The sequence below is a fragment of the Molothrus aeneus genome, chromosome 9 (assembly GCF_037042795.1).
Source record: "Molothrus aeneus isolate 106 chromosome 9, BPBGC_Maene_1.0, whole genome shotgun sequence".
NCBI classification, from domain to species: domain Eukaryota; kingdom Metazoa; phylum Chordata; class Aves; order Passeriformes; family Icteridae; genus Molothrus; species Molothrus aeneus.
In genome coordinates, this window is record NC_089654.1 from 4172947 (window position 1) to 4193965 (window position 21019).

The 21019-nt window shown below is 45.0% G+C and overlaps 1 protein-coding gene across 12 annotated transcripts in view; it reads left to right on the plus strand.

Moving 5' to 3' along the window:
- Nucleotides 1-21019, plus strand: part of DAB1 (DAB adaptor protein 1) — a 414794-nt gene that overhangs the window by 190870 nt on the left and 202905 nt on the right. For 11 of the 12 annotated variants that reach the window (XR_010784065.1, XR_010784066.1, XM_066555483.1 and 8 more), the window contains exon 2: nucleotides 10669-10740. The gene's annotated coding sequence lies outside the window, so the exon portion shown is untranslated. Of the gene's footprint in view, nucleotides 1-10668; nucleotides 10741-12487; nucleotides 12898-21019 lie in introns of those variants that run through there. The other variant, XM_066555488.1, reaches the window with a different exon arrangement.

A 21019-nucleotide genomic window follows, 5' to 3' on the forward strand; every position in this document is an offset into this window, starting at 1 on the left:
AGTATTTCTAGCAGTGGGGAAGAGAAGGGGAAATGGTTTGGAGGTGCCTCTTGGTTTGGTTTGGCTTTTATAAACTTTTTACACTGCTTTACTGAGCAGCTGTTTCAGTCACTTGAAACCCAGCTGAGCCCATCGTCCTATGACGGTGTCGTTGTGGGGAGCACAGAGAAAAATCCCCCCCCGACGTCCCTTTTAAATGAAGTGCAAAGTAATGCTGGGAAGGGAAAGAATAAATCAATTTTAAGTGGTAATCTATGAAGTTGGACAGAAAATGATGAGAAATGAAGCAACTGGTCATAGGAAATTGACCTTGAAAATGGTGTTTATCTGGCGGCCGCAGTGGCAGAGCCCCGCTGCTGCTGTGGGCCTGAGAGGGAATTTAAATCAGAGTTTCTTTGCTTTGAATCTCAGTTGGGTTTTGGAGGAGTTTCTTTCAGGACTGTGCTTTCTGACAGTTGTGCCAGGGGTGCAGCTCAGCAGGATTTGTTCCTTTGTGGCAGCCTGGTATTTTGCTCTGTTGCTTGAAAGGCAGCACCAGTTTGGGAGTGGTGGTTGTAGGAGAAGGGTCAGGAGAATCACTGTGGTTGTGTAACAGATACATATGTTAGGGACAGAGATGGTATTTTTACCTGGCTTTTAATTTCCATACAAATAAACTCATTAAAGCGAGCAAAAGGACAAATGAGTAATACATGTCACCTCTGCTATTTTAAACTGTAACACCTACTTACAGCAGAAGGATGGCTATTGCAGTATTATACACATCTTATTTACAGTGAGGGGACAGCAGCATGTGGGAGGTGGAATATATTGAGTTTTCACTGAAACTCCAGCAGAAAACAATTGACAGAGTATTTCTGTGATCTTTGTCTTGTAGGGCAGGTGGTCAGGGGTCTGTCAGATTAAATAAATGCTTTTTGGACAATGTTTTTCTGCCTTTTTTGTGTACATCAGCTGTGTCCATAAGTGATCCTTATGCAACTCACTGAGGTGGGTCACTTGCTGCTCTCAGCACCTGCAGGCTGGGTGTCTCAGGAATTGCCCACGAAAACATGAAGGTACAAGTAGAGTATATACAATAGAGTAGCCAAGTGCTAGACCTTGGAGAATTTATGGTCTTGGTGGCCAGAAAAATAACCTGATATTGACCTCTGAACTTTACTAAAAGACCAGAAATCCTTGTGTCAGTTCTGATGTGATCCACACAGGTGGGCTCTCTGCTCTGCTCACCTTTGTCATCACTGACCTCCTCTGCCAGATCCTCTCTCAGCAGAAGTCAGAGAGCAACCACAGGCAGGACATTTGTGGGGTAAGAGAGACCAGGACAGAACCCTCAAAACTCCCTATATTGTGTCTCGTCATAGACTTTGCTTCACCCCTGAGCTTCTCAGAAGGCTGAGGCATTGCTCATTGACCATTAAATGAGGTGCTCCAGGCAATTCCTGCAGGCAGCAGCTGCTGCTGCTCCTGTGGCAGCACCCACCTGAGCTCTGGGCACCCAAAGGATCATGTTCCTTCATGGGACCTTGCTGAAGATGCTCCACTCCAAGGCCTTTCCCTTGCCTGGGAGCATTCCCTGATCCATTCAGTCTGGGAGAGGGTCTGGGATGAGCACTGGGAGCAGAAAAGGGAAACAAAGGGAGAGAGGGAGGGAGCAGGGCAGTGGGAGGAGAGGAGAGGAGGGAGCCCCACTCCCAGCAGGGGAAAACTTGGATTGATCAAGCACCAGCCATGTTGGGTTGGTGGTGTTATCCCAGTGCCTGTGCTCTGATGGGAAGCTGACAAATAATAAATCTGAGCAATGTTTTCAGACTGTGTGAAAATTGAGGATTTCGAGGCAAGCCTTCTCCAGATATTTAAAATTCAGCAAGCTTTTTTTGTCCTGGGTCTTGAGATGTTAATAACTTTGACTAATTGTCAACACCACCAATTACTATGACTGATACCTTATCATTTCCCACAATGAGCAATGCTAATTAAAATTGATTGTGCTGCTGTTCTGGCACAGCAGCAAGTTTCCTTTCCATTTTTTGTTTAAACATGAGCTTATTGTGCCTATTTGGTGAATTAAATAAGGAAAGCTCATTATTCTGATGTTTATTTTTGAGCAGGGGTTCTAAGCCACATTGGAAGCCTGTTACAAGTGTCAAAGAAATAGAGTGTGAATAAATTGCATTTTTTGGAGTACCAAAACATACACCTAATAATAATATTTAGCACTTTTATACCACAGTGCTTTTTACATGATCACATTTCTGCACAAACGTAACCACTTCTATTATCTCTGTAAGGTGGGCAAACACTGTTATTGCTGTTTCACAGACACTGCAGCAGATATGCCAGAGCTTTGATTCCCTAATAGCAGAGCACTTCAAGCTATTCACTTCAATTAGTTACAGATCCCTGTCTTACAGCACTCTGAGCTGCCTAAGTTACAATTTGCAAGACTAGTTGCTTGAATTTTATCCAAACTTGGCCTTTTATTTCTCGCTTATTTTTTTTAAAAGCATGGTTATTTATTTCTCCCAAAGGTAGGATCAGGAATCCTTTGCTGCTTTGTCTGCCCAGTGCTGTAAATGTTGATTCTGCCCATGCAGGGTCCTGTAGGAGGGATGGGGCTGTGCAGATTTGTGTCCTTCTGGTTTGAGTCTTTGCTTCATCAGCTGCATCTCCTGGTGTCAGATCTCCTGTTCTTTACTGGGTAGAAGCTGCTTGCAGGGAGGAGAGATGGCTGAACAACAGCAACTCTGAAACTCCCAATATCCATTTCCTGCTGTACTCTGAACTTTGCTGTGGCTGTACATGAAGTTTTCCATGGGGAGTATTTATGGGATATGTTATCACTGAAGATGTACCTGGGTTTTTTCACTGTTCTGTTGGTATCCTCTACTTAAGTGGCCAATTGCAGTTAATAGCACAAGTCTGTGACCTTATCCTGCTGGAGGTTGATTTAATCTGAACAATTTATTCTTTCCATGATCAATATGAAATGAGTTTATATGTAATGGATATAAATGCATGGAATTGCCTGAGATATTCCTTACTTCCTCCTACTTAGTCCATAAAATGAGTCAATGAATTCATGGTACTTATTAAAAAAAAAAGTCTTTTAAAGAATTCTACATGTTGCACCTTTTCATAAACAAGATCTCCCTTAGGCTTTGACAGAAAGGGAACCCATGTTTGCCTGCTTGGTGCCTTGTATGAGCAGCCATAGGGGAGTGTGCCAATCAAAAAATATTTCATATTTATTGGGAAAAAACCGGAAAAATTGGGCACTTGAAAGCAAGATTAAAATATTTATATTACAGAAACACCACCAGCAAAATTCGTATCCAAAAAGTAAATATTTCATTCCTGAATACTACTTTTTAGTTATTCACAGCTACACAACTTTCCTTTGAGCATTGATTTCTTCTGTTCCTTACAGGAGTTGGGATTTTCCCTGGAAATCTGTAGAGCTGCTTATGCCATGTTCCACGAGTGACCCCAGTGCTCCCTGCTGGGAGCAAGGGCACCTGGCCAGCAAGGCCTTGTCCCTCACAGTGACCAGGTTAATTTGTTTGTGTGGGGAAAATGCTGGAGCAGTGAAAAGCATCACCCAGTGGAGCTGTGGGAGCGTGGGGTTTGCTTGGTGACACAAAGGGGGTCACAGCAGGGGAAGCTGTGAAATACCTCAGTGCCAAGAGTGTCTCCCTGGAGCACAGCAGACCTAAATTCTCCTCTCATCTCTGCTGATGTCTCTCCCTGGACTAGGCTGAAGCTGCTCGTGGTTCCTGCTGTACAAAATCAGAGAGGAATCATGGCTGGATGGCTCCCTTGGCGGAACCAGCTGCATGTGGAGGCAGAAGTGGTTTTTTGCTTTCTTCTCTAGTTTCAAATGTCCCCTGGAGTTTCATTGTGAAAAGTCAGTTATGAAAATTGAGAGTGTGAAGGGGGGGATGTGTCATTTGGGTTGTGATTTGCTGTTAATTAAAGTTTAGTGTGACACATCCTTTATGTCTGGGGATTCCTGAGTCTCATCTCAGTGGCCTGGGTAGAACAGAGGAGCATCTCCATCGAGATCAATGCTCATTATTATTTTCCTCATTATCATCATGATCCTCATCAGTATTTGTTCTACAACGCTGGCTGTGGAACAGAAGCACAGGCAGAGATGACCTTCGCTCCTGTTCCAAACCTTTCATTTTTAACAGATAAGAGACTCAGGGGCTGGGGACAGGAGAGTGACAGTGAACTGGCAGAGAATTAGGTCCAGCTACTCAGGAGTCAAAATCAGCCACCTCAAGCACAGCAAGCATTTGATGGTCTGACCACCTTGTTTTGTTGGCTGACCTCTTGTAAAATCTGCACAAAGGAGCACAGGAAAAGATGTATCCCTTCAAGTTAGAGACTTGGACATTTCTGCTTAAAATGTTGAAAATCAGTTCTTTTGGAAGGTCTGGGACAGAAAAGACTCTTGCCAACCTGACAGCTCATTGCTCCTGGTTTGAGATGGAGGAGGAGGTGTGTGATTTCTGTGAGTCACCTTCTGATAAGCAGCTGATAATCCCCCAAGCATCGCCTCAGTGCTGGTGATTTTCCTTTTTGCTGATGCAAAGTCATCTGGGGGGTCAGGAATTGGATGGCATTGTTAAGGCTCTCACATGGAAATGGTGAGATACAATCAGACTGGACTTGAGGAAAATTATTTTATTTCCACTTAAAAACAGAGTAGGATGGTGAGAAACAAAGACAAAAACTAATACACCTCCTTCCACTTCTTCTCAGACCCAAGTCCAGTTTTTCATGCCCAACTCTTCTACCTCCTCCCTGCCCAGCAATGCAGGATGTTTGGGAATGGGGATTGTGGTCAGGCCATAACAGGCTCTCCACGGGAGTCATGTTAGGTTGAAAGTGTTTTGGTTAATTTTTTTTTTTCCTAAATGCTTATGTAAGGGTTTTGCTGTTTTTCAGAATATCCAAGTACAAATAGATTTCTTTCATAAAAGAGAGGGCAGTGCCAAATTATTACAGGAAACAAACAGTACCCTTATTATTTTCTGAAGAAAAGAAGGTTGTATGGCAAGTTATAGAATCAATGCATCACTAAAAAAAAAAAAATCAAAACATCTTCCTCCCCTTCCTATTTAAGTGTTGAGGATCTGTTCAGCTTCACCCCAATCCTCATTTTTTGCTGATTTAGTGGGTGCTCTGCAGTTCAAGCCCTGCACACCCCTGTGCGCTCTCGAGGTTGCTCCAGGACCCTGCTTTGGGGGGACACTTTGGTTGCACCAACATCGGCTTCACGAGGTGAAATGTGCCCTGTTGACGTGTTTGCTGTGTGTAAGAGGAGGACTGGGGAGCCAGAGGAGGTGAGAAGCTGCTCCCCGTGTGTGAGCACTGTAACCTGGAGGGTTTGTGCAGCCACAGGTGAATGGGCTGTGGCTCTGATTGCCTGGAAATCACCCATGACCAAAGAACTGCAGTGAGGTTTGGCCTCTCCTGGTCCTGAACCCAAGGCTGTCCCTCTTTGGGTGAGGTCTCTGTTGCTCTTTGCAGCCAGCTACGGGCCTAAAGGTTTTTCTGCATCTAAATGATTGGGGAGAGGCTGCACAAAATACTTCCCTCCTGGGAAACCCCTTTTATGGTGATAGGGTTGTTTTACCATTATGGATTTTCCAAACACAGATTTTATTGAAAGCCAGCAGGATTGCCAACGTGAATCTGGGTGTGCTGAGCAGCTGCTGGCACCCAGAGCTGGGTGCTGGGATAACTCTGGGGTTGGTGGAGGGTGATCTGCCCCATTTCCACAGCCCAGCTAATGAGCACAGTCCTTCCAGCATCAGCAGCTCATCAGAACCCATCAGGAACAGCCTCTGCTGACCAGAATGATGGGAGAGCTGTGTTTGGTGCATGACAAATAGCAAGGTGTTGCATATTTTTCATTATTAGCTCTGAATCCATACAATTAGTGGTAGAAAAGAAAATAATATTTATTTGTCTGTGAAGTCTAATGATAAAATAATAGCCAAGGAGAGTATTGATCCCTCCTTTGACCACTCTCTCCAGTGGAAGGTGTCCCTGCCTGTGGCAGGAAGGGCTGGAATTGAAGTTTTGAGGTTCCTTCCAACCTAAACCATTCTGTGATTCTATGATAAAATAGGAATTTTCATTTTTCCACCAGTTTGCATGTACCAGAGTTGGCAGTACATCTCTTGTATGAACATTAACTCCACCATCCTGCTCTCTTCCCTTCCTTCCACCAAAGCTCACCTCTCTTTTTCCCTTCCCGTGGGTGATGAGGAATGTGTGTGCTCAATGGACAGAAAGGACAAGGTGCCTTCTAGTGACACCAGGAAGAAAACGATCCGGGGAGTTACAGACCACTAAGCCTTTCATTTGTACCTCGTAAACTGGTTCAAATGATAAGAAAAAAAAAAAAAAAAGAAAACATTTGGGAGGCTCTGATAAGATCAGGCTTATCCAGTAGAAAGGTAGTGTAGGATATGGCTGGAAGTGATAGGGAAAGCCTAGGCTTGATGACCCAGCAGATCACTTACAGTCTTTCTCTCTTAATCTCTTGGAAGTCTTTGAAGTTGTCAATACGAAAGAAAGAGAGAGGAACTGGCTTATCTCATTTATTTACGATGCTGAAAGGTCTTTGCAAGGCCCCCTGTAGAAAACAGTCAGAAAGACAAGGTGGGTGGGTAAAAGGGAAAAGTAGAGTCAGGAATCAAATCCTGAAGTGAAGATTAGGAATAACTGGGGAATTTTCACCATCACAGAGGGTTAAACCAGGGGTTCCTTCTGTGCTCCTAAGTCCTGTAGGTCTCTGGTTTGAGATGGAGAAGAGAGGGAAGGATAGCCAGGTCTGGGGTAGCAAAAAGCCTCTGAGGTCAGTCAGGTCCAGAGAAGGCAGTGAGGGAGGACAGAACAACCTAAACAGTAAATACATGACATAACCTCCAAAAACTGTGCTGTGTTAATGAGCGGCTTTTGCCCACCCTGTGCTTTCAGTCTGAGTTTGATGTGGTCAAACCAGAAGCCAAAGTCTTTGGTTCTGCAGCCCATGTAGGAAGAGATCTTGGTGGGGCTGCCAGTGGGGAGGAGAAGCTTTTTCCCTGCTCCCCTCCCCAGCAGGGTCTGCAGTGCAGCACCAGCTGTGCTTTTTCAGGAGCACACAAGGGTTAGACAAACACAAATACAGTGTTATCTAAAAGGCCAGCAATGGTACTCAGCATCAGAGCAGTTCTCATTATTGAAGGAGCCCAAATTAAGAGGCTTCACGTAGCATTACTGGGATTTAAGTTAATTTTTTTCCCCTCCATTTAAACTCTGCTTTTGTTTCTTTTCAACAGCCGTGTCTGTCTCTCTGTCCTAAACAGATTTTGAGTAAGGGTTAAGCAAACATAATTTATTTGCATTCCCTGCTGCTCTGTCACAGCTGAGTGTGTTCCCTACACCACTGATTTAAAAGACAGCCCCACCTCTTAACTGATGGAGCCTCCTGCCTCCCTTCCATTCCTTCCCATCCCTCTGCCTTTCCCCACCATTTTTAAGGGAGAAGAACCACTGGATGTCCCTTTGAATTCCAGGGGCTGAAGTCCTGGATGCTGCTAATGAGCAGCGAGAGCCTTTTAAGGAACTGAAACATTGCATTGTTATGATTTGGGAAACAAAAGCTGAATTAGAACTGTAACACTTAACTATGGCATCCCACTTTATTTTCCTCTAATGCAGGCTAAGCTGCCTTACAGCAATCTTTTAAATGTAATGATTGAGACTATTATAGGAAATACTATACAAAGCAACATTTTTTTTTTGCAGCCTAAATAATAAGTAGGGCAAGGTTTTAAATGAGGCTAGAGTAATGAATGCTGTACAATAATTTTGATGATAAATTTCCCCGGAGGATAAAGTGGAAGAACAGAAGCAGGCTGTATTTAATCATGCAAAGTTAAAGGAATGCAGACCAACAAATATTTATAGAAATGTACGGATTCTCTAACCTTTTCTGAGATATTCTTGCCCCTTTTCACCTGAGAGATTTCGAAGAAGTTCAGGTCTTTCAGCACTTAATAATTAGGAGGAGGAATTGATCACATAGGGTCAAGTGTTTCTTTGATGTAAGAGCACAGAAATTCCTGCTTCCTCGCAGGCTGGAGGACTCAAACAATGAGACATTTGTTTTTCACAGCTCTTTCATTCATCACAGTGTCTGAAAAGCTTGCTTTGAGCAGATACACAGCATGGGATGACACATTCTGCAGCTGCTCTTCACCCACTGCGGACCCAAGGAGCTGTGTCCCACCAGAGCGGGGCACTGTGCAGAGATCCCCTTCCTAAGGCAGCAGAGGTGCCTTTGTGCAAGCACAGTGAGGAGAGCTGAGAACTGCATTGCAGAGGTGACACCTGGGCTCCCATGTGCTCAGCAAGCTCCAAATCTCTGCCCATCACCAGGCACAGGTCCACAAAGGCCACCCATCCTCCTCAAAGGTGCTGCTCCTCTGCTCTGGCTTCTTCTGTTGGTCTTGGGGACAAAAGATTGGCTTCAAAAGCTAAGGGACAGTAAAAAAGTCACTAAAGACACCTGGCTTGGCACGTTCCTGGTCGTTCAGAATGGAGGCACCTGCGGAAGGGTTAGACAATCACTCTGTAAAGTTAGATCATCACTCCATAAGGTTGTGTTGCTTTGTGTTTTTTTTTAAATAACTATTAAAATAGGGTGTTTCAGTGGAACTTCAGCTCAACCTCCAACAGCATCCACTCAGCAGAGGCAAAAACCTGCGGGTTTCTGTTCAGCTGATCAATACTTACAGCGTATATTGATTTCCAATTTAGGTGTTAACTTTTTAGCTCTTAGAAGTGCTCTTGATATCAATTTTCACCTTGCCTGGTGTTCATTACATGCTGAACGTTATGGCAGTGAGTGAGCTCGGATCCCATCTGGAGGGACGATTAATTCCAGCCACTTCAGGACTGCAGCCTGCAAAGATTTACTCGCCCTGCACAAGCATCGCGGCAGCACGAAAAATCTGTGTTTAAAGCAGTGACCTGAGAAATGCTTTCACTCCAGCCTGGCGCTTTCTCCTCCACTTTCTCAGCCTGTGTAGTCATCTCTGAAATCATAGAATAAGCTAATAAATAGTGCTGTTTATTATGTTCGTGTTGTTTCGGCGCAATAACTCACAGCCAAAGAGCCCGGGGTGGCGGGCTCAGGTTGCTGCGTGGCTGGGTTTTGTTTAAGCAATAAGACACACATGATAAGCAGCGAGTCCCTGGGTGATTGTGCCTCCAGTAGTGTTAGGAGGCACAAGGTCAAAAGGCTCAGTGACTTTAACTACCTGAGAAGTGCCGCGTAATCCCCGGCAAATGGGCTGTCTGCAATGTCTTATTGCTGTATCAGGGAGGGAATTATTTCTTTTTAAAGGCAGCCACATGAATTCCCTCTGTAATTGGCACAGGGCTGACATCACTGGCTGCCAATCAGAAATCCGCTTTGTCTTGGGTTTTAACACCTTAATTTCAAGTTGGGGTCATCTGAACAAATGGATTTTGTTAAAATGATGTTTTATCCTCTTTGTGCTCCGAGTCCCATCTGCCTGTTTCGCGCTCTGTGTGTGTGCCTGCGTTGAGAATTGCTCTGCAGCGGCTTTTGTGTCATCATCAGGCACAAAACAGTGACTGCAAAGTCCTTGCGGAGTCGGTGACATGGGAGTCCTGGCTTGGCTTGAGGTGCCTGGGACATTATTCAGGCTCAGGAGCTCCAGGGAGCGAGGGGAGGGCAGACAGCCCGGCGAGCACCTAGGGAGGCAGGCTGGGAACTCAATTCTGTAGCCATCAAATCCTTTCAGCTCCTGCTGGCTTTTCCTTTTTATTGGCAAGCATAACACCAAAATAATAAAATCATCCAGATTTACAGTCACTGTTGGTAAAATAAGCACACCTAGGTCAGAGCTTTACCAGCCTGAGCAGATGAGGAGCAGGCTGTTTATTCCAGTGATACTGAGGGGACCACAGGTCCCACGGCTGCCCTTTTTGGAAGGGGTGATGAGGGAGCCCAAAGGGGAAGATTTCCCCCTTGTTTCTCCCCACTTTTAGCCCCAGCAGAAGCAAAGATAAAAGCGCAGCCCACAGGAATTTCCCTGCAGCTCTTTGAGCTGGTTTCACTGTCTTCCAGCTGCTCCTTCAGCAGGGGAGAGGAAATCCTGTGGCCCACCCCAGAGAATGCGTTTCCTTTGGGAAAAGGGGAATAGATGCCAGGGGTCATGACTTCTCTGTGTCAGTCTGTCAGTGGGTGGGACAAGGGCATCTCTGGGGGAAACATGTGAAATCCACAGCCGAGGAAATGCTGTGGAAGTTGCTGTTCAGCTGCACTGGAATTTAGGGACAAAGTGAGAGGAATCCTCACCCTGTTAGAGGGCAAAAATTTGACAAATAGTTTTAAAGGCTTAAAATAAATCTATCTTCATAACCTGACTGCTGTGCTTTTTTCCTTAGGTGTCTTATAGAGGTAATGATACTTCTACAGTGAACTCAATTAACCTTCTGCAGCCTCCCATGTGACAGGGAATCCTAAATCTTCTGTTTTATGAGTGCATGTGCAAAATTTGAAACTACTCTGAACTTAGCATTAATAAATGCCCTTTTCTAATTGGTGCCCATTTGTTTGTTTTTCTTTTCCAGTGAGAAAGACATGGTGGCTGTGAATGGAATGTAGTGTTCATGGTTGGGAAGAGATTTCCACACAGGAGAGAGGTATTGTCATTATTATTGTTATTATTATTATTAAGTATCTGCTTCTTGTGTGTGGATACCTTTGGAGTTTCCATTGTTCAATGATGTTTTAAGATTATCTTCAGGACTTTATTTTTGGTTCTCTGCATTGTTTTGCATAAATGGACATCCACTGCCAATAAGAATGATTTGATTCTCCTCTGTCTGATACACAGTGCATTTTGAGTGTCCTTTAGAAGCACTGTGAAAAAAAAAAAAGGATGGGGTGAAAAACCTGTGTATTTAGGTAGAAAAACCTGTGTATTTAGGCTTCCACAGCTCAGTTCCCCTACAAAACTCCCTTCTGCTCTGTGATACATCCTCGAGGTGCACCCTGCATCAGGACACTCAGTAGTGTTTGCTCCTGAGATCTTTACATGAGCACGTTCTATGCAGAGCAAAATGCTTTATCTGGGAGGGAGGATGTCAGCAATAAATGAGAAAACAAGAGAAATGGATGATGGCACATAATGCAAACCCTATAATGTAATCATTGTTGTTTGATAAAAGAGACACTTGGAGCAACTCTCCATGCCCTGCTAGGTATGTCTGGATTTATTATTCAAAAAGACACAATCAAATCTCTTCATTCCGTTGACAAATGGGAGCTATTCAATTCTGTATCTGCCTCTTATTTATAGCATATAGAGGGGTGATTTATATGCTGGCTGCAGATCTTCCAAAACAGTTTTAATTAGCAGCATTGGCTATTAGAATGAGAGTCCTGTAACTTCCCTGTCATACACATCCCCTTAAAACTGAACAGAAATCTTACTCTTTGCCAGGCAACACTTCTCTTATTTTTTTTTGGTGATGCCAGAAAGACAATGCACATGTGTTTTTAGGAGCTCAGAGGTTGAATTGCTGCTGAGGAGCAGGCAGGGGAGGGTGAGGAAGAAATTTTTCATTGGTGAGCCTTGGGAGGACAGGGCAGTCCTTGGAGCGTTGGCACCATCAGTGGCTTGGGGTTTGAGGACACAGTGAGCACCATGCACACCAAGGCCAGCTCAGGCTGGCAGCACTGGCATTCTGGGGTTCTGCTCTGCCTTTCTGTGCTTGGAGGAGGATGGATGTGAGCTCTCACCTCGCCGTGTCCTGTGGTTGGAGCACTGATCCCTCCTCCCGAGGGAGGCACACGCACTGATGTTTTTGCTTGGAGCTCTGTCTGAAGATGTAAGCAAGAATCCCAGCATTGCCCCAGCTGTTCCCTGCTCCACAGAGCTGCTCTGGCTCGTGGGCTAATTGGTACCCCTGAGGTTCAGAGCAGAGGCAGGCACAGCACGGGGGGCAGCCCGGCAAAGGCGCCGGTTTGAGTCTCTATTATTTTCACGCATCTGATAGGAATGTGATCCCTTTGAGACCTCAGCCTATCTGTCAAACCTGAGATCAGCCAACAGGTTCAAAAGTTATTTGGGGAAGCAATGAGTGACAGAACAATTGCACAGCTCTTGTTTTATTCCTGAGAAACCAGGCTAGAAAAGCGCAGGAAACATAAAGAGTATTTTTTGTGCTTTATGCGGTGTGTGTAGCATGCAGAATGCTCTGTTGTTATGCTTCCACTGATCTTTTTTTGACATAAGCAATGCAGTCATTCTGTCTTTGCATCAAATAAGTCTTTGTACTGCTTGTCACCAGCTCACAGTGTCTCTGTCTGTGAGTAAACTCGGTGTTTGCTACGTCCCCCTGTCACAACTGTGCTGCTGCCTGCAGCTGGGTGCTTCTGCTCCAGCTCTGGGTGCTTTACAGTGATGCTCTGTTGGTGATATTTACTCTGGAGAGTAAGAAAACCTTAGGAAATCTGAAGTTTGAGGTTGAAAATAACATGAAAAGAGAGGACATGAGCACTGGACCTGGTCACAGAGGTTTGGTGTCTTTGCCTCCTCCCTTGGAGGAAGACAAGGAAAGAAGGCACAACTGAGAGAGAAGGTTGGATGAAGTTCATCACTGCTCTGCCAACACTGTATGTCTGTGGTGCTTAGGAGACTGATGGGAAAATGAGGAATTAGGAAATGAGGACATAGAAAAAAAAAATCTTCCTACAAGCAAGCCTGAAATTAATGTGGTCAGAAAGAAGGAATGGAAATGGTTCCTGCAGTTTGCAATGGGGAGAGGATGGGCTCTGCAGCAAGGCATCCACAGGTAATTCACAAATCTGGGAAAAAAACTCACAGTTCTTGGGCTGAATACAAGTCAGATTTTTTTTTTTTTTTTTAATCTACAGAAATTGTGTGTAGGTATTTTATTTCATTCTCTGGGCATGTTGATAAAGTACACTGGTTAAGGAAGCTTTCAAATTATTAACATCTTCAGCCTTGTCTTTGAGCCAAGTGAGCAGTATTTGGTGAGCTGTCTCTGGGCATTACACTAAGTGCTTTTCTACTGCAATTCTAATAGAGTGTAGGGCTGAATTTGATAGTGTTACCTATTAGTGATTAGAGAGTGAAGGGCTTTCAGTGTGTCTGTACTGCAGAGTTTGCTTTGATTGATAAATTGGGCATTATGCATTTCATAATTTTTTAATTCTGCCTTGAAGTAATGAGATTCCCTCTTCAAATTCCTCTTTTCACTAACATTTTGAAAACATTTTGGAGGTATGAATGGGGAAGGAAAAGAGGAGAGAACAGTTTTAGTCATAAACACTTAAACTGTGCATTAGTCAGTGGCACAGGCTGAACTCTGCTGGAGAAAGGTACTTCTAAATTACCCAAATATTAACACTGTAATTATTGAGCATGGATAACAGTTATGAATTTTTTATGGATCAGTCAGGGTAGCAAAGTCATGGCTGCTTTATAGAGAAAGGTATGATGGGAATGTGCAGGAAGATGATTGAGGATTGCCTCTTCACATTTTCATAGGGTCTTTCATAGGGAAAGTAGGGAAAGTGCAACCTCAAAGTACTCAGGGGATATCCCAGTACCCAGTGACTCCAGCAGGAGTCACTGTTTGGATATATATTTATTTCTCTGACTCTGGGGCTGTTCTGGCAAGAGCTCCTGCCCTATTCCTCTCCAGCTTCTCCTCTATCAGTTTTCCAGTTTGTTCCTCCCCAGCTTCTGGCCTTTTCTTCTGCCACATCTATTTTCTCCAGACAAACCCAGTTCTGTTTTACTTCGTTTTTTGGGTTTTTTTTTTTTTTTAGAGAAGGGCTGTAATATAGTTGAAGTGTCTGCCATTAACTTTTGAGATTCAGTGACCTTTGTTAATCAGGAAGGAGGTTTTTTTGAGGTCTACAGGAAGAATTAATCATATGTAAACTGTTTGCTTTAAAAAGTCTCTTACCAAATGTGGGATTTCCCAGGTAGCTTTCAAAAGGTCAGAGGCTGGAGGCAGCAGCTGGAGAGCACTGCAGGAGGACAAACCCTCTCTGAGCAGGTTCAGAGTTAGGGAGAGACCTGTGGTAACACATGGCACTGGGGAGAACCCGTTGTGTTTGAGAGGCTGGACTCAGGCCAGAAATTTGGAGTACCTAAGGAAGCAATACACAGAGTGGCACTGTGCTGTAGCACCGTGCTGACATTTGCCTGCAATATTCTCCTAGTTCAAAAGCAAGTTTTTGTGCTTTCAACAAAATGTTCCTTGGCCCTGCAAGACTGGAAACAATTTTTGGGTGAAAGAAACCATGAGAATTTTGGATAAATTTCCAGTCAGCTGCTGGTACAGTCGCTTCTTCCAGGTATGCAGGGAGTTGGAGGCTCTAAAGGAGAAGTTTGCCTCGTGGACCCAGTTTCTGCCAGCTCTTGGTGTGGCAGTTCCAGGTCCATGGTGGCAGGTGGCTCCAGAGCTGCCCATGTCGACTCCCAAAAAGCAGAGAGGCTTTTCCCCACAGGGGGGCTTTTTGTCCTGGATAAACACATTTGAAAAAGATCAGCTTGAGGGATTTCACAGTGTAACAACCTCCTTTCTCCTCCAGCCTCTGCTGCAGTGATTGTGGGTCCTTCTAACTCTGGGTTAGAAAGGAGTTGATGGAGAAAAGTGCAGCTGTCAAAAGAGAGGGACAGTCAGTGTCATCAATGCCCTAAAGGCTGCAGGGTCTTGGTGTGCAGGGTCCTTGCAAAGGAAAATATTTCTCTGAATTTTAGAGAGCTCTGCCAAATCCTTTAATGTGGTTTTAATGTGTTTTGCTGTACTTAGTAGTGGTTTTTACCTGCTGTGTCTCAGTGAAGCTGATTTTGGAAGATGTCTAAAAATTAGGTACAGTGCAGCAAGGGTTTGGTTTCCTACAGGCAGCTCTGTTGTTCACCCCCCTCAGCTCCTGCAGATGATGCAGTGGAGCTTGCTCTGAACTTGCTTTCAAGGTTTTACCAAGTCTTGGTGAATAATTGCATTTGTTGTTAGAGGGAAGTCCATCTGGAGGTCTGCACTCACTGCAGCTCACCTTGTGACAGAAAGGGGAGCTTGCTGGGCTTCTTTGCCCATACAGGGAAAGCACACAGGTGAAGGGAGGGAGATGCCACCCCCCAGCCACTCATTTGCAGTGTGTGCTGTTCCCCAGGGATGGATTCAGGGCCTGATCCCAGCCCCTCTTCAGAGGGAGCTCGCTGCAGGATGGCTCAGATCCCAGGGGCTTCTCCAGCTCATCCTGCAGCAGTGAGGTGTGGGCACTGCTCTTCTTCCAGTGATTAAAGGACAGAGCTTCCTCTTCAAAGAGTTCATTCCCCAAAACCATTAATGGAAAAGTTATGTGCTAGAAATATTTCCACCCAATCCAGAACACACACAATGTCTGGATATGAATGATTTAAAGACTATGGGAAAGCATAAATGTGTTAAGGTGAATTTACTACTTTGTTCAGCACATAGATTGTGTGAGGGGTCTGCAATATGAATTAAAGAAAGGTTCCAGCCATGAGATATTACGGTTTAATTCAGACATTAGTACAGCCAGGGAGAAGACAGTAATGTATTGCACATCTAAATAGGATTTCCATACTGGATTGCACCTGTGATCTATATGGACAGTGCTGCCTCTGTCAGGAGGAATAATGTGATGGGGATAATAGGCAGCTGTGGAAGGATTTACCTGGAGCAAGCTCTGCTGCTAATAGCTGGCTCATATCCCAAGCTAACCGTGAGAGTTCATGGTTACCATGTCCTGTTGGATGTGAGGGAGGATGTTCTCCTGACCTTCAGCAGCCTCCAGGCATTAATGAATCACTCACATCTGCCCCTTGTTCATGTCAACCAGCAGCACCTTCTGTGGGACAATGTGTTTAAAAACATTTTTTTAAAGGCAATTTGAAATATGGTGTTGTCAGTCATCTGCTGCCACACTTTAGTACTGAGGAGGTGGGGCATTACAGAGCCCACATTATCTTCATTAAATTACTCACTAATTAAATTACTCAATAGTGAGTAATTTAATGAAGATAATGACCAATGCCCCACCACTTTTTATTCGATGCCCCAGCACTTTTTATTCATCCCTTCTCCAATTGACAATGGTACTAGTTTTCCTTGCCTCTAGATATATTTGTAGATGGTACCTAGGCTTTTTAACTTGAGGTCAGGTGTGCCAGTTTCAGTTGAGGCTGGATAAACTTATAAAGGGTAATTTCTTGTTCTGGTTTCTCTAGATCTTTGCTTTTGACCACTTCTGACCTGTGACTTTCCTGGAGCTTTTATTTCTCTTAGAAAACCTGGAGGAAATAGAGGTGACCAAGACACAGCGCTGTGCCTGTGCCATGTGTGTGCTACAAGAGTGCTTCAGCCCTCTGGAGGCTTTGTTCCTCCTGATTCTTTAAATTTTTTTTCCCCCCAGTTCAAGAATTTGCAGCAATGGCTCTGAAGTAATCCCAGAGCTCTGTCTCTTCCCATTTTTAGGCTGAGGAGGCTTTGCAGTGTGTGTTGCAGGGGCTCTGTTGCACATGAGCAGTTCCACCAGGTGTTTGCTGCTCTCTCTGCAAACGGCGTTGCCGGAGCCATGCCGTGAGAGCAGATGGGCCAGGGAAGCACCTTGCTCTCAGTGGGTCTGGAGAATGAACTCATTATCCAGCCAGTGGCCTGGCACACCAGCCTCATTTCCCAGTGGCTGCTGTAGAAAACAAACTCTGGAAAGCAGAGCCTGGCGGGGTGGGAGTGTGGCAGTGCCAACCGCAGCGGTGCTGCTCGGTGGGCAGCTCACTGGGGATGAGGGATAGGGAGGGAACCTGGAAAGGCAGAGAGTTACAAACAGGCATCAAAAAGCCTCAGAAAAATGACAGTAAGTGATGCTTTTGGGAGTTAAAAAATGTCATGTGGAGAGGGGACACATTTCAAGGCTGACTCTGAGATGAAGGTCCCATTCCTTCCTGAAAGGTGGCTGTGCTCAGGTGGGTTGGGCTCTTTCTCCAGGCAGCACTGACAGAAGGAGAGGACACAGTCTCAAACTGCACCAAGGGAAATATAGGTTGGATATTTGGAAAAAGTGTTTTACAGAAAGAGTGATAAAGTTCTGGAACAGCTGCCTGGGGAGGTTTGGAACCACCATCCCTGGGTGTGTTTAACAAAGCCTGGATGTGGCACTGGGTGCCAGGGTTTAGTTGAGGTGTTGGGGCTGGGTTGGACTTGATGATCTTGAAGGTCTCTTCCAATGTGGTCACTCTCTGAATTCTGTGAATTCCTTAGGTCGTACCTCCACCAAGTATTCCCTAAAAAGGCCAGAAAGTACTAACAGAACATGTGTAAAGAGCATGATGTTCAAACATAAAAAAGGAACCAAACCTTCCAGGTTATGTTAGACCACAGAAGTAACTGAACAGCTTTCCATCTTTCTCCTCTTGAATGCCACCTGGGAAACACCTCTGACTGTGCTCACAGGAGTGTGCTCACACTGCTGTGTGCACGAGTCCTCTGAGGCTGCTGCTTTCATTGCTGGTAAAGACTGGAGAAATTTTGGCACTAGTTACTCAGAGGAATATAAAAAATGTCAGAGCTGGCAGCAGTCTTTGAAAGGGAAAGTGCAGAGTGGGAAACTTTTGTTTATTTGCAGCAAAACCGATGAGGAGCGTGGGGGAAATTGTTGTTACCCCAGTAAGTCCTCCTGTGTGAGGAGAAGTGGGAGGGCACACCAGCTTTCAATTAGGCAGAATTTTCTGTTTTTAAAATGGCTAAAGACAACAAAAATAGGTCCCCACAGGCTGCTCTGGGGGTGTTTTGTGTTGAACTGGTGCCTGGCACAGCTGGCACGGCGATGGTGCGTAACCTTTGCAGTAGGTGAAGAGCTGGAGGCAGACAGATGTTCCCGTGTCCTTGGCTGGGATTGTGCAGTCCCTGCCCACACAGATGGTCCTTTGGAGCACCCTGGCAGCCTCTCCCTCCCCATGCCCCTTCCCACCTGTTGGCACTTACAGATCCAACAGAAGAGTGGCTGGGATGTGGGGAGAGCAGGACAAAAAGATGCAGCAGCACTTCTGGCTGTGAAACAAGGCAAGCTGTGTGCAGTGCATAGCAAGGGAGCCAACAATGAGGGCTCACCCCACAGCAGGAGCTTTCTGTCCAGAATCCACTCTGGTAATTCACCAGATTGCAGCATGGATGGAATTACAAGGGATTTTTATTTTTAATGAAAGGGAGCTTCTGTTCTGAGCAAAATTAGGTGATGCTCGATTGGATTTGGTTCTTCTCCTGCGTGCTCAGCTTTATACAGAGAAAAGAAAAAGGGCAGAGAAGAACAAATTGACTCTGGAAATCACCTCCTACAAACTTGGCTTCAATCCTGCCAGTCTTTCCTATAGGAATGATCCTCCCACCCACACAGAGCAGTTGAAGTGGAGAAGCCCCTTTCCAGAGGCAGAGCCTTGTTAGAGCAGTTTCAGAGGGGTTTTCAGGCTGCACTCGTGCTGCATCCCAGGGACACATCTCCCTCCTGCCTGGGACCAGACATTTGCCCCCTTCCCCATCTCCCACCCTTTTCCTCACAGCAGGAAGGAGCAGGAGTGCTGCCTGATCACTTCCAGCATCAGCACAGGGTCAGGGTGGCTTCAGTCCTTTATCCAGAGCTGGAAATAAACCCAGAATAAGCTCAGACCTCAGTGTGACTCGTGTCACTCCATTCTGCAGGTGAGAAGAGCGTCCAGAAGTGAAATATAAAGCTGTGAGAACATCACTCAGCACTTCAGGCTTCCCTGCTTCCCTTAATGGTCTGTAGGGAATCTGTCAGGCTGGGCAGTGAGCTGGCACAGGCTGGCCTGGCATTCCTGACCTCACAACCACCACACTGACTCCCAGCAGTGGGAAAACACAGTCATCATTATTTTTTTTCGAATAAATTGTACCTTGCTGTTATAAAATGGAGCACTGGCTCCAGCTGAATTTGAGCAGGTTTGTTGGAGGGCAGGAGAGCTGTCCAGCAGGGAGTTTGGCAGCTGCTGCAGCATGTGGCCCATCACAGCTGTTTAAGGAATAGCACTGTATCATGCAAAATATTTTGCAGGCAGGCACTTTGCAAACCCTGGAAAGTGTTTTACAGATTCTTCTGCAGAGGAGGTTGCCAGTCAGTAGCATGGTTTATTTATTTTGTTTGGTTTTCTTGGGTTATTAAACATGTTTTATTTATGGAGTGTGCTTTCTAGAGAACTGTCTGCGTGCATGTTCTTAAATAAAGCATCTGAGGGTGCTGGGCTGTTGTTTGTGTGCTCTGGGTGGGTGCTGTTTGTGTGTGTGCGTGGGGCCATGCTGGAGCCCACAGGCAGCTCCATGGGGCCTGCAGGAGCTCTGGAGGTGAGCATGGGAGGGCTCAGTGAGCTGGAGAGAAGCACTGATGTGCAGAGTCTGTGTGTGGCTCCCTGGGAGCCTCACCCCCTGCTCCACCTCAGCCCCTCACCTGCTGCAGTCCTCTCCCAGGCAATCAATTTGAGTGCAGAATCCAGAATCACTAACTCCAGCCATAACCCTTTTGAGCTTAAGCATGGAAGTAACCTCATGTCATGAAAAAGTGTGAATTTGTGTGTGTGTGTGTGAATGTTTGCACCATCTGTTCCCTTTCCTGCAGCTCAGAGTGAGATTTCTGTCCCCTTTGCTCAGCTCACACAGGTACCTGTGGTGCTGGTGTCCTCCACAGCATTGCACAGGTTTTTCCTACTAGAAAACATCAATACATGGGCACAGGTGTACCAGTGCAGTGCAGGTAGAAATTTATTCTGGTAATAAACACCCTCCTGCCTTTATATCCTCTTGTCATCCTCTTAATTAAATTGATATTCCTAAGGTGTATTCAATTTAGGAATTTGGTTTTTTCCCTACTGAGAAGCCCAAGTAGAAGGAATTAGGTGCATAATGGAGTGGCCAGCTGGCAGAGCTGTACTGAAATACAATTTCTGCATTTATAGGTTGGGTTTTGTCCTAGCAATCTGCAGAGCAGACAGTGGGCAAGGAAACCCTGCTTATAAGAGCAATTTCCCATGATTATTAATGTCCTGGAAGCTGAAATCAAACATTGCTAATCCATCACTCACAGTGCTTTGACACTGAGCCATCACAAGGAAGGAAGTGTCATTTAAGTTGTGCTTTGACTGTAATGGGTTTTGAGAAAACTGAGATTATCATCTAGAACAAAAGTCTCCAGTTGGTGTCACAGAATGAATTTAAAACTCTTCCACTCTCTTTGGCCACGTGGGAACTGCTTGTCTCCACACACCCAGCTGATTTCTCTGGAGCAGGGAATTGTGTAGCTGGGGCTATTGCAGTTTATTAAAATGAGCTGTAGATTTTCTGTGGCAGCTTAATTCACAGTTTTCACATCTTGGCATTTCAAATAATTTTAATCAAATAATTAAATTCAAATTATTTTAATAAATTTAATTAATTAATTTTTAGGTTTACAATTTGTTCCAGAAGTAATGCAGTTTGCTGAGATTACACACATTTTCTGCAGTTTTGATTTTACTGCTGTATTCATTTAGCTCAGCAAATTTATAAAACTAATTAAAACAGAAGTACTTTTTTGATTCAAATTGTGAATGAAAAACAAGAATCTAATGTAAAATGACATTTGCAGGGAGATTAAGACCAATTGCAAGTCTGTGGCTGTTTTACCACTCAGTTTTTTAAACTAAAAGCAATTATTTTTATAGCATATTCTTGGAGTGGTTGTATTGTTTTCATGTAGTGGGATGCCAGGGGAGTGGGAGATTAGGACCTGATTCAGCAGTGTGCTGAAACATGCCTGACATTAGCCATGGAGTTGGTCCTCACTGAATTCCTTGGATTTCCTGTTTGCTGAACTGAGATGGAGCCAGACCCCGTTTCGGTCAGCAGGGCTGCGCTGCTCCCCAGCTCTTGC